General features: G+C 37.1%; 1 pseudogene across 1 annotated transcript; it reads right to left on the minus strand.

Annotated features, from left to right (window-relative positions):
• Nucleotides 1-2,755: 2,755 nt before the first annotated feature.
• Nucleotides 2,756-11,651, minus strand: LOC143609869 (protease Do-like 7; annotated as a pseudogene). Its single transcript, XR_013149490.1, has 24 exons — nucleotides 11,399-11,651; nucleotides 11,267-11,322; nucleotides 10,374-10,403; nucleotides 9,757-9,891; nucleotides 9,632-9,690; nucleotides 9,344-9,380; nucleotides 9,113-9,238; nucleotides 8,929-8,992; nucleotides 7,906-7,931; nucleotides 7,719-7,804; nucleotides 7,609-7,660; nucleotides 7,470-7,535; nucleotides 6,208-6,315; nucleotides 6,039-6,119; nucleotides 5,910-5,959; nucleotides 5,664-5,829; nucleotides 5,071-5,583; nucleotides 4,902-5,007; nucleotides 4,633-4,803; nucleotides 4,476-4,555; nucleotides 3,946-4,389; nucleotides 3,704-3,861; nucleotides 3,214-3,325; nucleotides 2,756-3,129 (listed from the first exon to the last, which is right to left on the minus strand). The product of XR_013149490.1 is annotated as a protease Do-like 7 (transcript).
• Nucleotides 11,652-12,034: the final 383 nt, after the last annotated feature.

A 12,034-nucleotide genomic window follows, 5' to 3' on the forward strand; every position in this document is an offset into this window, starting at 1 on the left:
CCTCGCTCTTTTGGTCAGGGTCAACTATGTTTTTGAGTTTTCTTGTAGTTAGTTTTCTTTGATTCTCTTTGTTTTTCTTTTATTTTCTCTATTTTCTTTTCTTTTGGTCCAATAAATTTCCTTTTACGTAATTTGATTTTAGGAAAAACGGTTCTAACCCTCATCTCCAACTATCGATTGTTTTTTAAATTGAAATTTTGTGTTTTATTTTCGGTTCTACTGACTGAAAATTATATTTATATTTTATTTAGTTTTAGTATTTTCTTTGAAAAAAAGGTTTTTTTTTTATTTTCTTTTTTAGTTTTAGTTTTATTCTTCGGAATATATACCTTTTTTTTTGCCGTCAAGTCGTTGCTTCGGCCGACTCAATCATAGCTCCTACCATCGCAGTCGAAGCTCCTATCATCATGCTTAGCCGCCTGACCACGGTCATGCCACCAGTGATCTTCTTAGTACCTATAACCGATCGAGTTTCTGCTCTACGTGACTGCCGATCGAGCATCTTCACAAGCTTTGCGCTCAGTCTGAGCGTCTGATTTCCTACCGCTCTGACTGCGGGGAATATTAGAGAATATTATAGAATATATTATTAGAGTTTTAGTATTATAGTGTTACCATACTTAAGAGATTGTATTTGATTATGTTTCCTTGTATTTATCTCTCTTGTAACTCTATATATAGTTGATCAATAATACATTACACCTTACGGGGTTTTCATTATTCTACAATATTAACACAATGTTACAGTGATAACAAAATGTCTAACATAGTTACAAGATATTATATGTTGGTACGAACTATATTTTCATTGTTAAATAATAACACCGCGTAAATTCGTAACATGTTTTTAAAAATATTTTTAAGTGTTGGCCATAGTTAAAAGGTTTGTGTACTATTAGGTTTGTGGTTTGGGTTTGTCTCTTTTGTTTGGGTTTTAGGTTTTTCCTTGTATTATGACTGGTTTCTTGCTTGTTGACGTTTTGTTTGAGTAAAAATTTTCCGTTAATTAAAAGGGCGGATCTCTCACTTGACATCGGGCTAGTAGTTGTTTCATTAACTAACGTTTCAAAGTTTGTTGAGACAACTTAATAAAAATGATAGTTATACGTATACCAACATAAACAATATTTCATATAAATAATATCAATTATATATTATGTTATGTTTTCCAATAACTAAAAGAGTGTGTTTTGTCACTTTTGTGTAGGGTCTTCAGACCCCGTTTGGCGTGTTGCATTTTTTTTTCCATAGGTAATCTTGGAAGGAAAGGAACAATATTTAAACATCCAAAATATTTAATAAAATGATTATAACACATACACGAGTGAAAGAACATATATATATATATATATATATATATATATATATATATATAACACTAAAATGGTTGTTTGCATTGAACATGAAGGAAGCTAGCCAGCCTGTTGGTGAAATCTTCAAAGCAAAAGATCGAAATTGAAGGCACTTTTTCCTTCCATTTGCACAAAAAATATATTAATACTTTGTTCAAAGTGTAATTGGACTAATTTTTTTAAAATAAAAAACTAAGTTTGTAATTGCTGATTAGTTATTGAAACAAAAGGAAGTTTAAATTGTGAGTTAAGAGGTGACGAGTCTCTTTTAAGAAACATTAGTATTAAAACTGAAAGCCAAGAAGTTTGTGTTAGAAGTTTTATCATGTACGAGTTTTTAATTAAGCATATGTCGTCTTTACTAGTTGCTCTCGGATTCATGATGTACTTGGGTAGGGGATTTATCTTCATGAAACATTAAACATCTTGTATTAACTATTGTATGTGGTTTATCTAATGAGAGCTAACGTTTTTTCTATTACTCGGATGAAGACATTCGAAAAGGTCACATATCCTCACACCTGTCACATCTAAGCACGTTTAATAGCAAATCCCAACATATCTTTTTTTTCTTATTTTTGATGAATTTGTAGAAAATCCCAACAAATCTTCTCTACATCTCCATGTGTTTCCCCAACCAGTTAACATCATAACCAACGAAGATCTCATGATTGTACTTGGGCTTTTATTCTAAATGTCATTTACACAATATAAGATTAATTTACCTACTATTTGTTCTTATTTTGTTGAATATTTACAAAAGTCCAACAATCCTGTGTCATTTCCACATTCTCTGAAGTGTTTTCTCATTTAATTAACATTTTAACCCGATAGATCTTTAGGCAAAATATGATTGTACTTGGGCTTTTAATTTGAAGTTATTTCGGCAATATGAGCTTAGCTTGCCAAAGGATTCCAATATTCTGTTATTCAAAGACTATAAACCTAATTTATTTGTTAATGGAGCATTCTCATATTGTTTCATATCCCTACCCATCTCTGAAAATTTTAGAAAATACAAAAAAAAAAACATATATAATTGAAAAAAAACTATTTAAAGAATCGTAAACTTGAGAATTTATGTTTTTAAATAAATTATAGATTTATAGGGAATCATGGTTTTCAGCAAAATTTTACAAGCTCTCAACAAATCTTAATTTATCTTCTCTATAACCGATGAAGTTCACATGATTGTATCCGAAAAAACTAAAAGTAATTAATTTTGTATTTTGATTTTAAGCAATAACAATTAAAGTAACTTAAATAGTGTAGTGGAATAGTGGATGAAGCTCGTATAAAAACGTATTGCGTCATGTGACGTTATGTCATCATACGATTTTTTTAGTTATATATAAAATAACAAAAAAAGATTTTGTTATCAAAAGACAAGTACGATAATTCAACACATTCCCAAACGCAGAGTTTCTAACTTAAATCAGTTATGCAATTTTCAGATAAGATGGCTACTCAGGAACAAATATGGGTTGTTACATAATTTATATATATCAGCTCAATATCTGATACAAAATTATGATACAACCGCCAACAGTCTTCACCATTTCTATCATTCTAATGTGTATACTATACCCACCGCGCCTTCAACGAGCTTTCACAATCAAACAGACTTAATCATCCTACGCTGCCAAACGGCAGTGTCTGGATCAAACCTCAGCTCCCATGTCGGCCAATAGTGCAAGTCTTGTTTCAATGTTAGCACGCGTGGCTTCCCACTGAGTTGCACTGTTTTTACACGAACAACTTCACCATTTTCTATTTCCTGTTTACAACATCAAGTGTGAATTAAAGTCACAATATATTATATAAAATAAAATAAGCACTTGAATATCAATAAAAGATGTACCTTTGTTACGTTAACAAAAGCATCCAAATTAGGAGTCGGTTTCCCGTTAACTTCTACAATCCATTGAAGAGCATATAAACCATATCTATGCACTGGACTCCCCTGAGACCACCTGTTAAAGGACCCATTTCTACATTAATTGCTACGAAAAATGATGCATACAAATTCCTACAAAAATAACCTGTTTGTATAAAAATTGCTACAAAAATGACCCGTGCGTATACATATTGCTATTTTATTTGCTATAAAAACAGCCCATAGTTACCTAAATTGGTACATATTTGACCCATTTGTAATTATAATGCTATAGAATTGACCCTTTTGAATATCAGTTGCTACAAAAATGACTAATGTATACATAAATTACTACATGATTAACCAACTTGTATATGAATTGCTACAAAACTAACACATTTGTATACTAAATGCTACAAAAGTTGACTCATTTGTATAAAAATTGACCAATTTGCATGAAAACAAAGATACATACCTAGTCACATAAACACCATGGCCTTCTTCAGGCAAAAACCCAAGAGAACGCACCGCAGGGTGAGAATCCTGTAAAAAACACCCACGCCAATTGATGACCCGCGTACTTCCACTTCCATCTGTCACATCTGTCCCCACAACAACATCAATCTCACACCCCTGAAAAACCACAACCAACCAAAGTCAAAGTCTTTTCATTTCTTAAATATGCAGAACCAACAATCACTTCCCACATCAACCAACCTCACGAAACACGGTCAACTCAAGTTTTCCATCCACATCATCACACAGATCCAATGCTTGACATGCATCTTCAATATCACGAAAACATGTGATCGGTTTTTTATTAACAGCCAACACCATATCACCTTGCGTTAACAGATTTTCAGCTTTAGATCCTGCTAAACAACCTTTAACCCGTAAAACTTGGCGCCTGACTGGATCTTTTTTCGCAAGAGCTTGAATCCAATACTCGTTCAGTCCAAAACTTCTGGCTTTTGAAAGCAATGTGGGATAAAGCTCAACCTCCAAAATCCTAACCAGAGGCATTGGTCTTTTAATGCCATTTATGAGAAGCGATGGTCCTTTTGCACCGGATATTATCTTTTCAAGTATATCGCTTATTGTATATATAGGTAAACCTCTAACAAACTGATGATCTTCGGTTGTATTTCCCCCATAATTCAACTGCAAATTAAAACCGTCACATCAACTATTAACATTAAAATTTAAAAAATGTAAAAAGTACAAATGTGAATAAGAAAGTAACAAACTTGAGTTAAAAAGCTCCCCCATAAAGCTTTAACCCGTCCTTGCTCATCAGTAAGCACTCCTGTAAATTCGCTACCAAAATCTGCAAACAAGAAGTTGATTAATTCAGTTAATTAACTACAAGATCAAGATTATATGTTTTAAAAGATGACAGTTTACCAGTGTCAAGCTCGATTACTTCCATGTTGGTAGCTCGGTAACGTGGAAAATCAGCCAAGGCGGTGTTTATGGCGGTACACGGGTTTGTAACCACTGATTTTCTAGACGTTACTTGTGAACTCCTATTTAGGCCCACTAAATAGACAGATTCGCCACGTCGTAATGCCGGTTCTAACATCATATGACATATATAATCAATGTTTATTAAATTATTAGAATAAAGTATTACTATGAAAATGTGTGATAAAAGTTGTACTATAGTAAACTACCAGGAAGAAGTTGAGCGGCTTTCACTGAAGAAGCACCTGCAGACCCTAGCGCAGAAGGGTTATATGCAACAAGAGCATAGTTGTGAACAGGATGGAGAAATACAACCTACATATTCAGTTAAAAATCAATAAAAGTCATTCGGTCAATAACACAAAAAAAATAGCCAACCTCGCCTGGAATTTCCATTGGACAGGCTGCAAACGAAAGCATAATATCAGATGATGATATAGCAACAGTGTTCCGGTCAACTGCAACCAATCCCATGGTTTCAGAATGATGTATGATCACACCGGTTCCAAAGAAATTCTGCCCGTCAAGCATGCATGATAACGGTACAAAAACCTCAACCATGACTAGTGTTGGCTCTATTTCATGCTCAGCAACCGAACCATGTGGGCCCCTTGAAACTGTGTCTTCCTCAGATATTGAGTCTACATGGTTGGCCACATTTGATTCGTTTAGCTCTTCTCCTAATCTATGCCTTTTGGTTTCACGATCAGATTCATCATGAGCATGTGCTTCAGTCTTACTACTTGTTTCCATACTTGTAACACCATTAACAAATCGGTTATTGGCATCTGGCAGAGCTTGCTTTGCTATCCAAAAACCGGAATTGTCATCACGTGTGTAAATCTCAGGGGCTGCATACCACTCATGGCGATCAATGATAACTAGAACAGACTGCAGCCAAAAGAAATCAGCAATATATCATTGCATTGTAAAGTTTACATCTATAAGCAATATATCATTGCATACGTTACCTTCCTCCTGTGACGATCTGTGTGGTTTATATATTCTAACGGAACCCTAGCTCCTCTAGAAAGAGTAGACAAAACCCTAATAAAGTCTTCAAGGTGTAAAATTTCTTCACCTGCAAACTTTTTTATAATAGCATGCCTTGGAATGCCAGCGTTAACAAGCATATAACTGTAGACCCCACAAAAGATTTATTTAAATGATATATATTTTAATAATTTTAACTTACTAGAATCTGTAAAACAGCATACCCAGGTTCCGAAACATAGACAAGACGGCATTGAAAACGAAAATTCCTAGCCTGTTTATAAAGAACAATACAATTGTAAAAAAAAAAAACAAATTTAAACAATAATCAAAGTAAAAATAATCAGAGCAACCTGTTGATAAGAAAGAGGGTGTATGACAGCACCACTAACTTCTAAAAAGTAATCTGGGGTTATAGAGTGTAGATCTTGAACCTGAATATAACATATACAGAACTGGTCAAACTTTGAAAACAAAACTAACATCAATAAGAACATGCAATCAGAATAATAATTATCTCACCGTCAATTGAACAGTCAAACGTTTGCCAGCTCTTTCGAGTTCTAACTCGACAGTTTGACCAACACTATCATCAAGCAGACTGTCCACTTTCAGAAACTGAGTAGTTACCTGCATCAAAAATTGTACAATTGTAAGACCAAAATCAATCAATATCAATCAATCAATCATACCCAGTCAAGTCCCACCGACAGCAAAGCTATAAGTAGGGTCTGGGGAGGGTGGGATGTAGGCACACCGTACATCTATCCAAAGGGATAAAGAGGTGGCTTCCAGAGAGACCCTCGGCTCTAAATACATATGTATGAAGCAAAACAGAGAAAATCAAAGTTCAACAGTTAGATAAAAACTAAAATAATAATAATAATAATAATAATAATAATAATAATAATAATATATGTAAGGAAAATACCATTATGGTATGTGACCTAAATAGTTAAGTATAAGCCCTAAGGTATTCATTTCTCCCTAAAAATCCTTAACTTTAATTCTACTTCTCCAAGAATTCCTATCCTCAATCATGTCCTCGGAGAGGTTTAGGTCTATCAAATCATGCCTAATCCTCTTATCCCAAGTCAATTTAGGTCGTCCTCTACCCCTCCTCCCCTCTATAGTAATGTTTTCTACGGATCTAACAGGATTCGTCGTCTGTCTTCTCTTCACATGTCCAAACCATCTCAATCTCCACTCTCTTATCTTGTCTGCTATGTTCGCTACCCCTAATCTCTCTCGAAACACAACGTTTCTTATTCGGTCTAGCCTTGTGTGCCCACACATCCAACGTAGCATTCTCATTTCTGCTACCTCCATCTTCCGCACTTGTGCCTTCTTGATGGCCCAACAATCTGCTCCATAAAGCATTGCAGGTCTAACTGCAACCCTGTAAAATTTCCCCTTTAGTTTAGTCGGGAAACTCTTGTCGCACAATATACCTGTGGCTGCTTTCCATCTACACCATCCTACCTGAACTCGATGTGTCACATCACTGTCTAATTCCCCATCGCTCTGAACAAATGATCCTAGATACTTGAACTTCGTTACCTGCGGGACCACCTGCCCTTCAATGGTGATCTGTGCGTCCTCATTGTCGTTTATCCCACCAAAATCACAGTGGAGGTACTCCGTCTTAGAGCGGCTAATCTTATTCCACCAAAAAGTTACTTGCTTTATGATTTGATGTGTTCTTTAAGACCAAAAGAACACATCAAATCATAAAGCATTATGTCAATGCAGCTATAAAGCGTGCTTCATAGGTTTGCACACACCTCTTTGTTCATGCTAAGAAGCACGTCACCTGGCTCTAACTTTTTATGTGTCGGGCCACCTGGCACCTACATAATACACATAACGAATGAACTTATGCAATCTAGTAATATATCAAAAGATATGGAAAAATAAACTTACTACAGAGTCAACAACGAGCATTCCAGTTTCACTTAATGAAGATGCATGGGCACTAACTAGATCAATCAAAACTTAAGATTAGGCTTCAAGAAAGAAAGCAAAAAAAAAACAGAACTAAAAAAATATGAACCTGCTCTGTTTCAGGTTGCAAACCAAGCCGACGAGTCTCCTCAAATCCTTTATAGAGAAACGTTGCCTAAGTTAGACATATCATGAAACATTACACATAAAATAGTCATAGGTATAAAATATGTTAATTTAAATGATGTTATACGAACAAATGACAAACACACAAACCTGAAGGGTACCACGAGGGATTGTGAAGAGGTAGGTCCCAGCAGGGCCCAGTTGGACCCGCAAGACTCACCTTGAAGAGGGACGTCTGCGCAAAGACCAACTGGTTCCGCAGGACCCACCATGCTCAGAGAGATGAAGACCTTACGCGCAGTACGCCAGCCGTTCCCGCAGGAAAAGCCTCCCAATGGTGAAGTACTCCGCCTGTTCCCGCAGCTGCGGATACAAGCCATCAGGGAAGGCTACCCGCACTAATAGCAAGGCTACACGCACAATGCACTAACTCTCAATAATTCAGTAATGTCACCTGAAGAAGGAATGAGCAAGGCGGGAATACTCCCGCCCAAATGAGCCAGTCCGTACGCTTCTGGAGGATCTTTTGTACTATACCTGCCAAGGTTTGGACAAAATAGACAAGATCTGACCAAAGCAGCCCATGAACCAATCACAGGGTGACAGCTCACTGACAACAGTACGACGAGGAGCACGCTCTAGTACAAAATGTCACTATCAGCCGCTGCCTACTCACCAACCCTTGTCGTGGCACGTACATAGCCTGCAGTTGGTGGAAAAGGAATAGTACACAGCCGGCCATGTCACTATCAGCCGCTGCCTATCCACCAACCACCAGCATGGCACGTGCGTAGCCCACAGTTGGTAGAAAAGGAATATTATACAGCTGGCTGTACCTGCTTGGAAACCTACCTTCGGCTATAAATACTCCAACACCTTGGAACGGTATCATATCTTATCTTATATCCCCATATATTATCTGATATCTGCTCTAGCAATTTCTCTTAATATACACTTATATTCAAGAGCAATCTAGTCTGATTCTCACGCCGGAGGGTGGTCACAAGGAGGTACCCCCCCCCCCCTCCTCAGTGACGAGCTCACGGTGTCTGTTTTGCAGGTCATCAAAGGAATAACCATCTTTGCCGAACCTAACCCTCGTGAGAAACATCTACTTAACCCCCAGATTATCCGTAATCTGCCGGGGTCACTTAGTGTTTCTTCAGATTGTAACAGCTTCCCATTTATCTTTATAAGAACTCCTTCCCTTTTGCAAATAACTCAAAGCCCTAACCACCTGTAAGTTCACACAAAAAAGTTTTTTGTAAACTTAGGATATTGCTAATTCAAAACATTATGAAAGACAGTTTGAATATGCTGTGATGAACATATAAATAAAAATATAAATTATACTTACTCGTTCTAAAGGCAGGAAAAATGCTGAAGCACTTGAAGACTTGCTTCCGGCATTCAAAGCAACTGCTCGTCCTTGCCAATTGATGACTGGAGAACCGCTAGAACCACCTTTAGTACCAGAAGCCGCCTGTTGTAAAAGCACAGAAATTAAAAAAAAAGGAACTATATTATATATCAATTATATAGAAATATGAAGAAGGCAGTAACTGTGTGCAAGTATGAAGAAACTTGCCTGCATGTAAAATGTATTGAAATCGTCGTAACCATCCCTGTAGAAAAATAAGACTCTTGGTTAATACTTCATTAAAAAGAAAGAAAATTCAGATACTATCAGTTTTTATCAGATCAATAAATGGTTGGGATCAATTAAAAAAATCAAAATATAAAATGCGGTTACAATTTACATACTACTAGACATGCAATCCATACCACAAGAATAGAAGATTACTAAATAAGTTCAAAAGAAAAGTAATAATAAACATAATATTGGAATCACAGCAAAGAGTGGTGAAATACATACTTTTTATACTGTGGAGCGTCTCTATCCAAACGAGCAAGTGTACCCGCCAAAATAGAAATCTGAAAATGCAAAATGTTAAACAGATGAAACCTAACATAAAATCACACAGATAATAATATGTATACCTTCTATCCACTATCGTTACCAACAACTCGAATTTCCAAGCCCACACAAGCAGCATCCGGAGTAAGAGGAATCTCCTCATAGCTCAAAAATTGTATCGCAGAAGGATCATAACGGAAAAATCCAAAATCATGAACCTAAATTTTTTTTAAAAAATTGTCAGTATACTGCACAAGACGACTATTTGAATCCATACATTCAACAATGCACATATTATTCTACAAAAAAATGTGAACAGATGCATTTTTTATGTAAATTTATATATAAATGAACACATTTTAGTAAGACTAATTTCTCTTCAATTCAGTATCAAGTAAACAAATTGCAAAGATAACAAAAAAGAAGCACTTTATAGTTTATATTTTACAATAACAATAAAACTTAAATCATTGAAGCACATTGAGTTTGTATGATTCCTGCAACAGTAAAGCTTTAGGCTTTACATATTTTAAAGCATAATAAAAACAATCACAATATTCAAACTATCAAATTGCTTGATATAATCCAAAAAGAATATGCAAATTCTATGAAACACCCCCAATTGGCAAAATCAATAGCAAAATGTAAAACATTAATATTAATAATAATGTATCATTGTATGATCCGATTAATAGCTCACCGGGTCTCGGTATATCGGGTAAACCGGAATCTGAAGAAACACTAAATGTCCCCGGCAGATTAAGGATAATCTTAGGGGTTAAGTAGATGTTTCCCACGAGAGTTAGGTCCGGCAAAGATGGTTGTTCTTCTCGACCTGCAAAACAGACACTGTGAGCTCGTCACTGAAAAGGGGGGGGGGGGGGGTTCCTCCTTGTGACCACCCTCCGGCGTGAGAATCAGACTAGATTGCTCTGAAGATAAGTGTATATTGAGAGAAATAGCTAGAGAAGATAAGATAATATGAGATGATGATACCGTTCCAAGGTGTTGGAGTATTTATAGCCGAGGAAGGTTTCCAAGCAGGTACGGCCAGCTGTATAATATTCCTTTTCCACCAACTACGGGCTATGTTCGTGCCACGATGGGAGTTGGTGGGTAGGCAGCGGCTGATGGCGACGTTTTGTACTGGAGCGTGCTCCTCCTCGTACTATTGTCGGTGAGCTGTCACCCTGTGATTGGTTCATGGTCGCTTTTACCAGATCTTGTCTTTTTGTCCATACCTTGGTAGGTATAGTACAAAAGATCTTCTGGAAGCGTACGGACTGGCTCTTTTGGGCGGGAATATTCCCGCCCTGCTCATTCCTTCAGGTGACATTGCTGAAGTATAAGAGTTAGTGCCTTATGCGTGTAGCTTTACTGTTAGTGCGGGTAGCCTTCCTTCTTGGTTTGTACCTACAGCTGCGGGAACAGGCAGGGTACTGTACCAAGGGAGGCTTTCCTGCGGGAACAGCTGGCTTACTGCGTGTAAGGTCTTCATCTCTGAGCCTGGTGGGTCCTGCGGAACCAGTTGATCTTTGCGCAGACGTACCTCTTTAAGGTGTGTCTTGTGGGTCCAACTGGGCTTTGCGGGACCTACCTCTTCAGAATCTCTTCACGATTCACAAACGTAGCTTCAGCCACTACAGGACCTATTAATAATATATAAAATCAATCACAAATGAATCCTAATAATAATAATATTAAATCCAATGCTAACTAACTAACCTGATTTAACGACGTGACGATTTGTTAATATAATTCCTCTAGTCTTATCGACAACAAAGCCCGTAGCGTAACCCGAGCCTGCTTTTTCAGTATCAAAGGCTCGGCAGGCGGTGGTTCGGATAACAACGACCGCCGGAACCACTTTTTGTAAGGCCTTACGCCAGTCGTCGGCGGTGGCTTGGATTTCTTTGAACGGAGGATCGAGTTCCGATGCTAAGCTTTCCGATAACTCTCCCATCGTTAATTATTATTATTATTAGATGGTTGAAGGAGTTTATTTAATAAGTAATGGGCAGTTGCCGAAAGGTCTTTCGTCACTTGCTGTTTAATGTTTAATGTTAATGATGTGCAGCTTTTCAACACTGACAGGTTTTACACGTGGCCATTGGTTATTGGGAGGACAGGAAATGGTGAAGTATACACTTGTGTTTTGGATTTCCCGAGGCTTTCGGCCCAATGGCCCACCTTTCTAGTGTATAAATTGGGTTTTTCTTACACTTGGTTTCGAGTTTTTCTTTTCTTTCTTGGGTTTGATTCTGATTCGGGTTTTTATGTACCTCTACCCTTGACTATGGTATAAAGCCAACCTGTCACAGTCAAGCCCGAAGACCCTTTCGTGTGAAACAGCTGGATTCC

The sequence above is a fragment of the Bidens hawaiensis genome, unplaced genomic scaffold, assembly GCF_021521415.1.
Source record: "Bidens hawaiensis isolate Kalapana, Puna unplaced genomic scaffold, B.hawaiensis_p1.1 tig00017367_1, whole genome shotgun sequence".
Lineage (NCBI taxonomy): Eukaryota > Viridiplantae > Streptophyta > Magnoliopsida > Asterales > Asteraceae > Bidens > Bidens hawaiensis.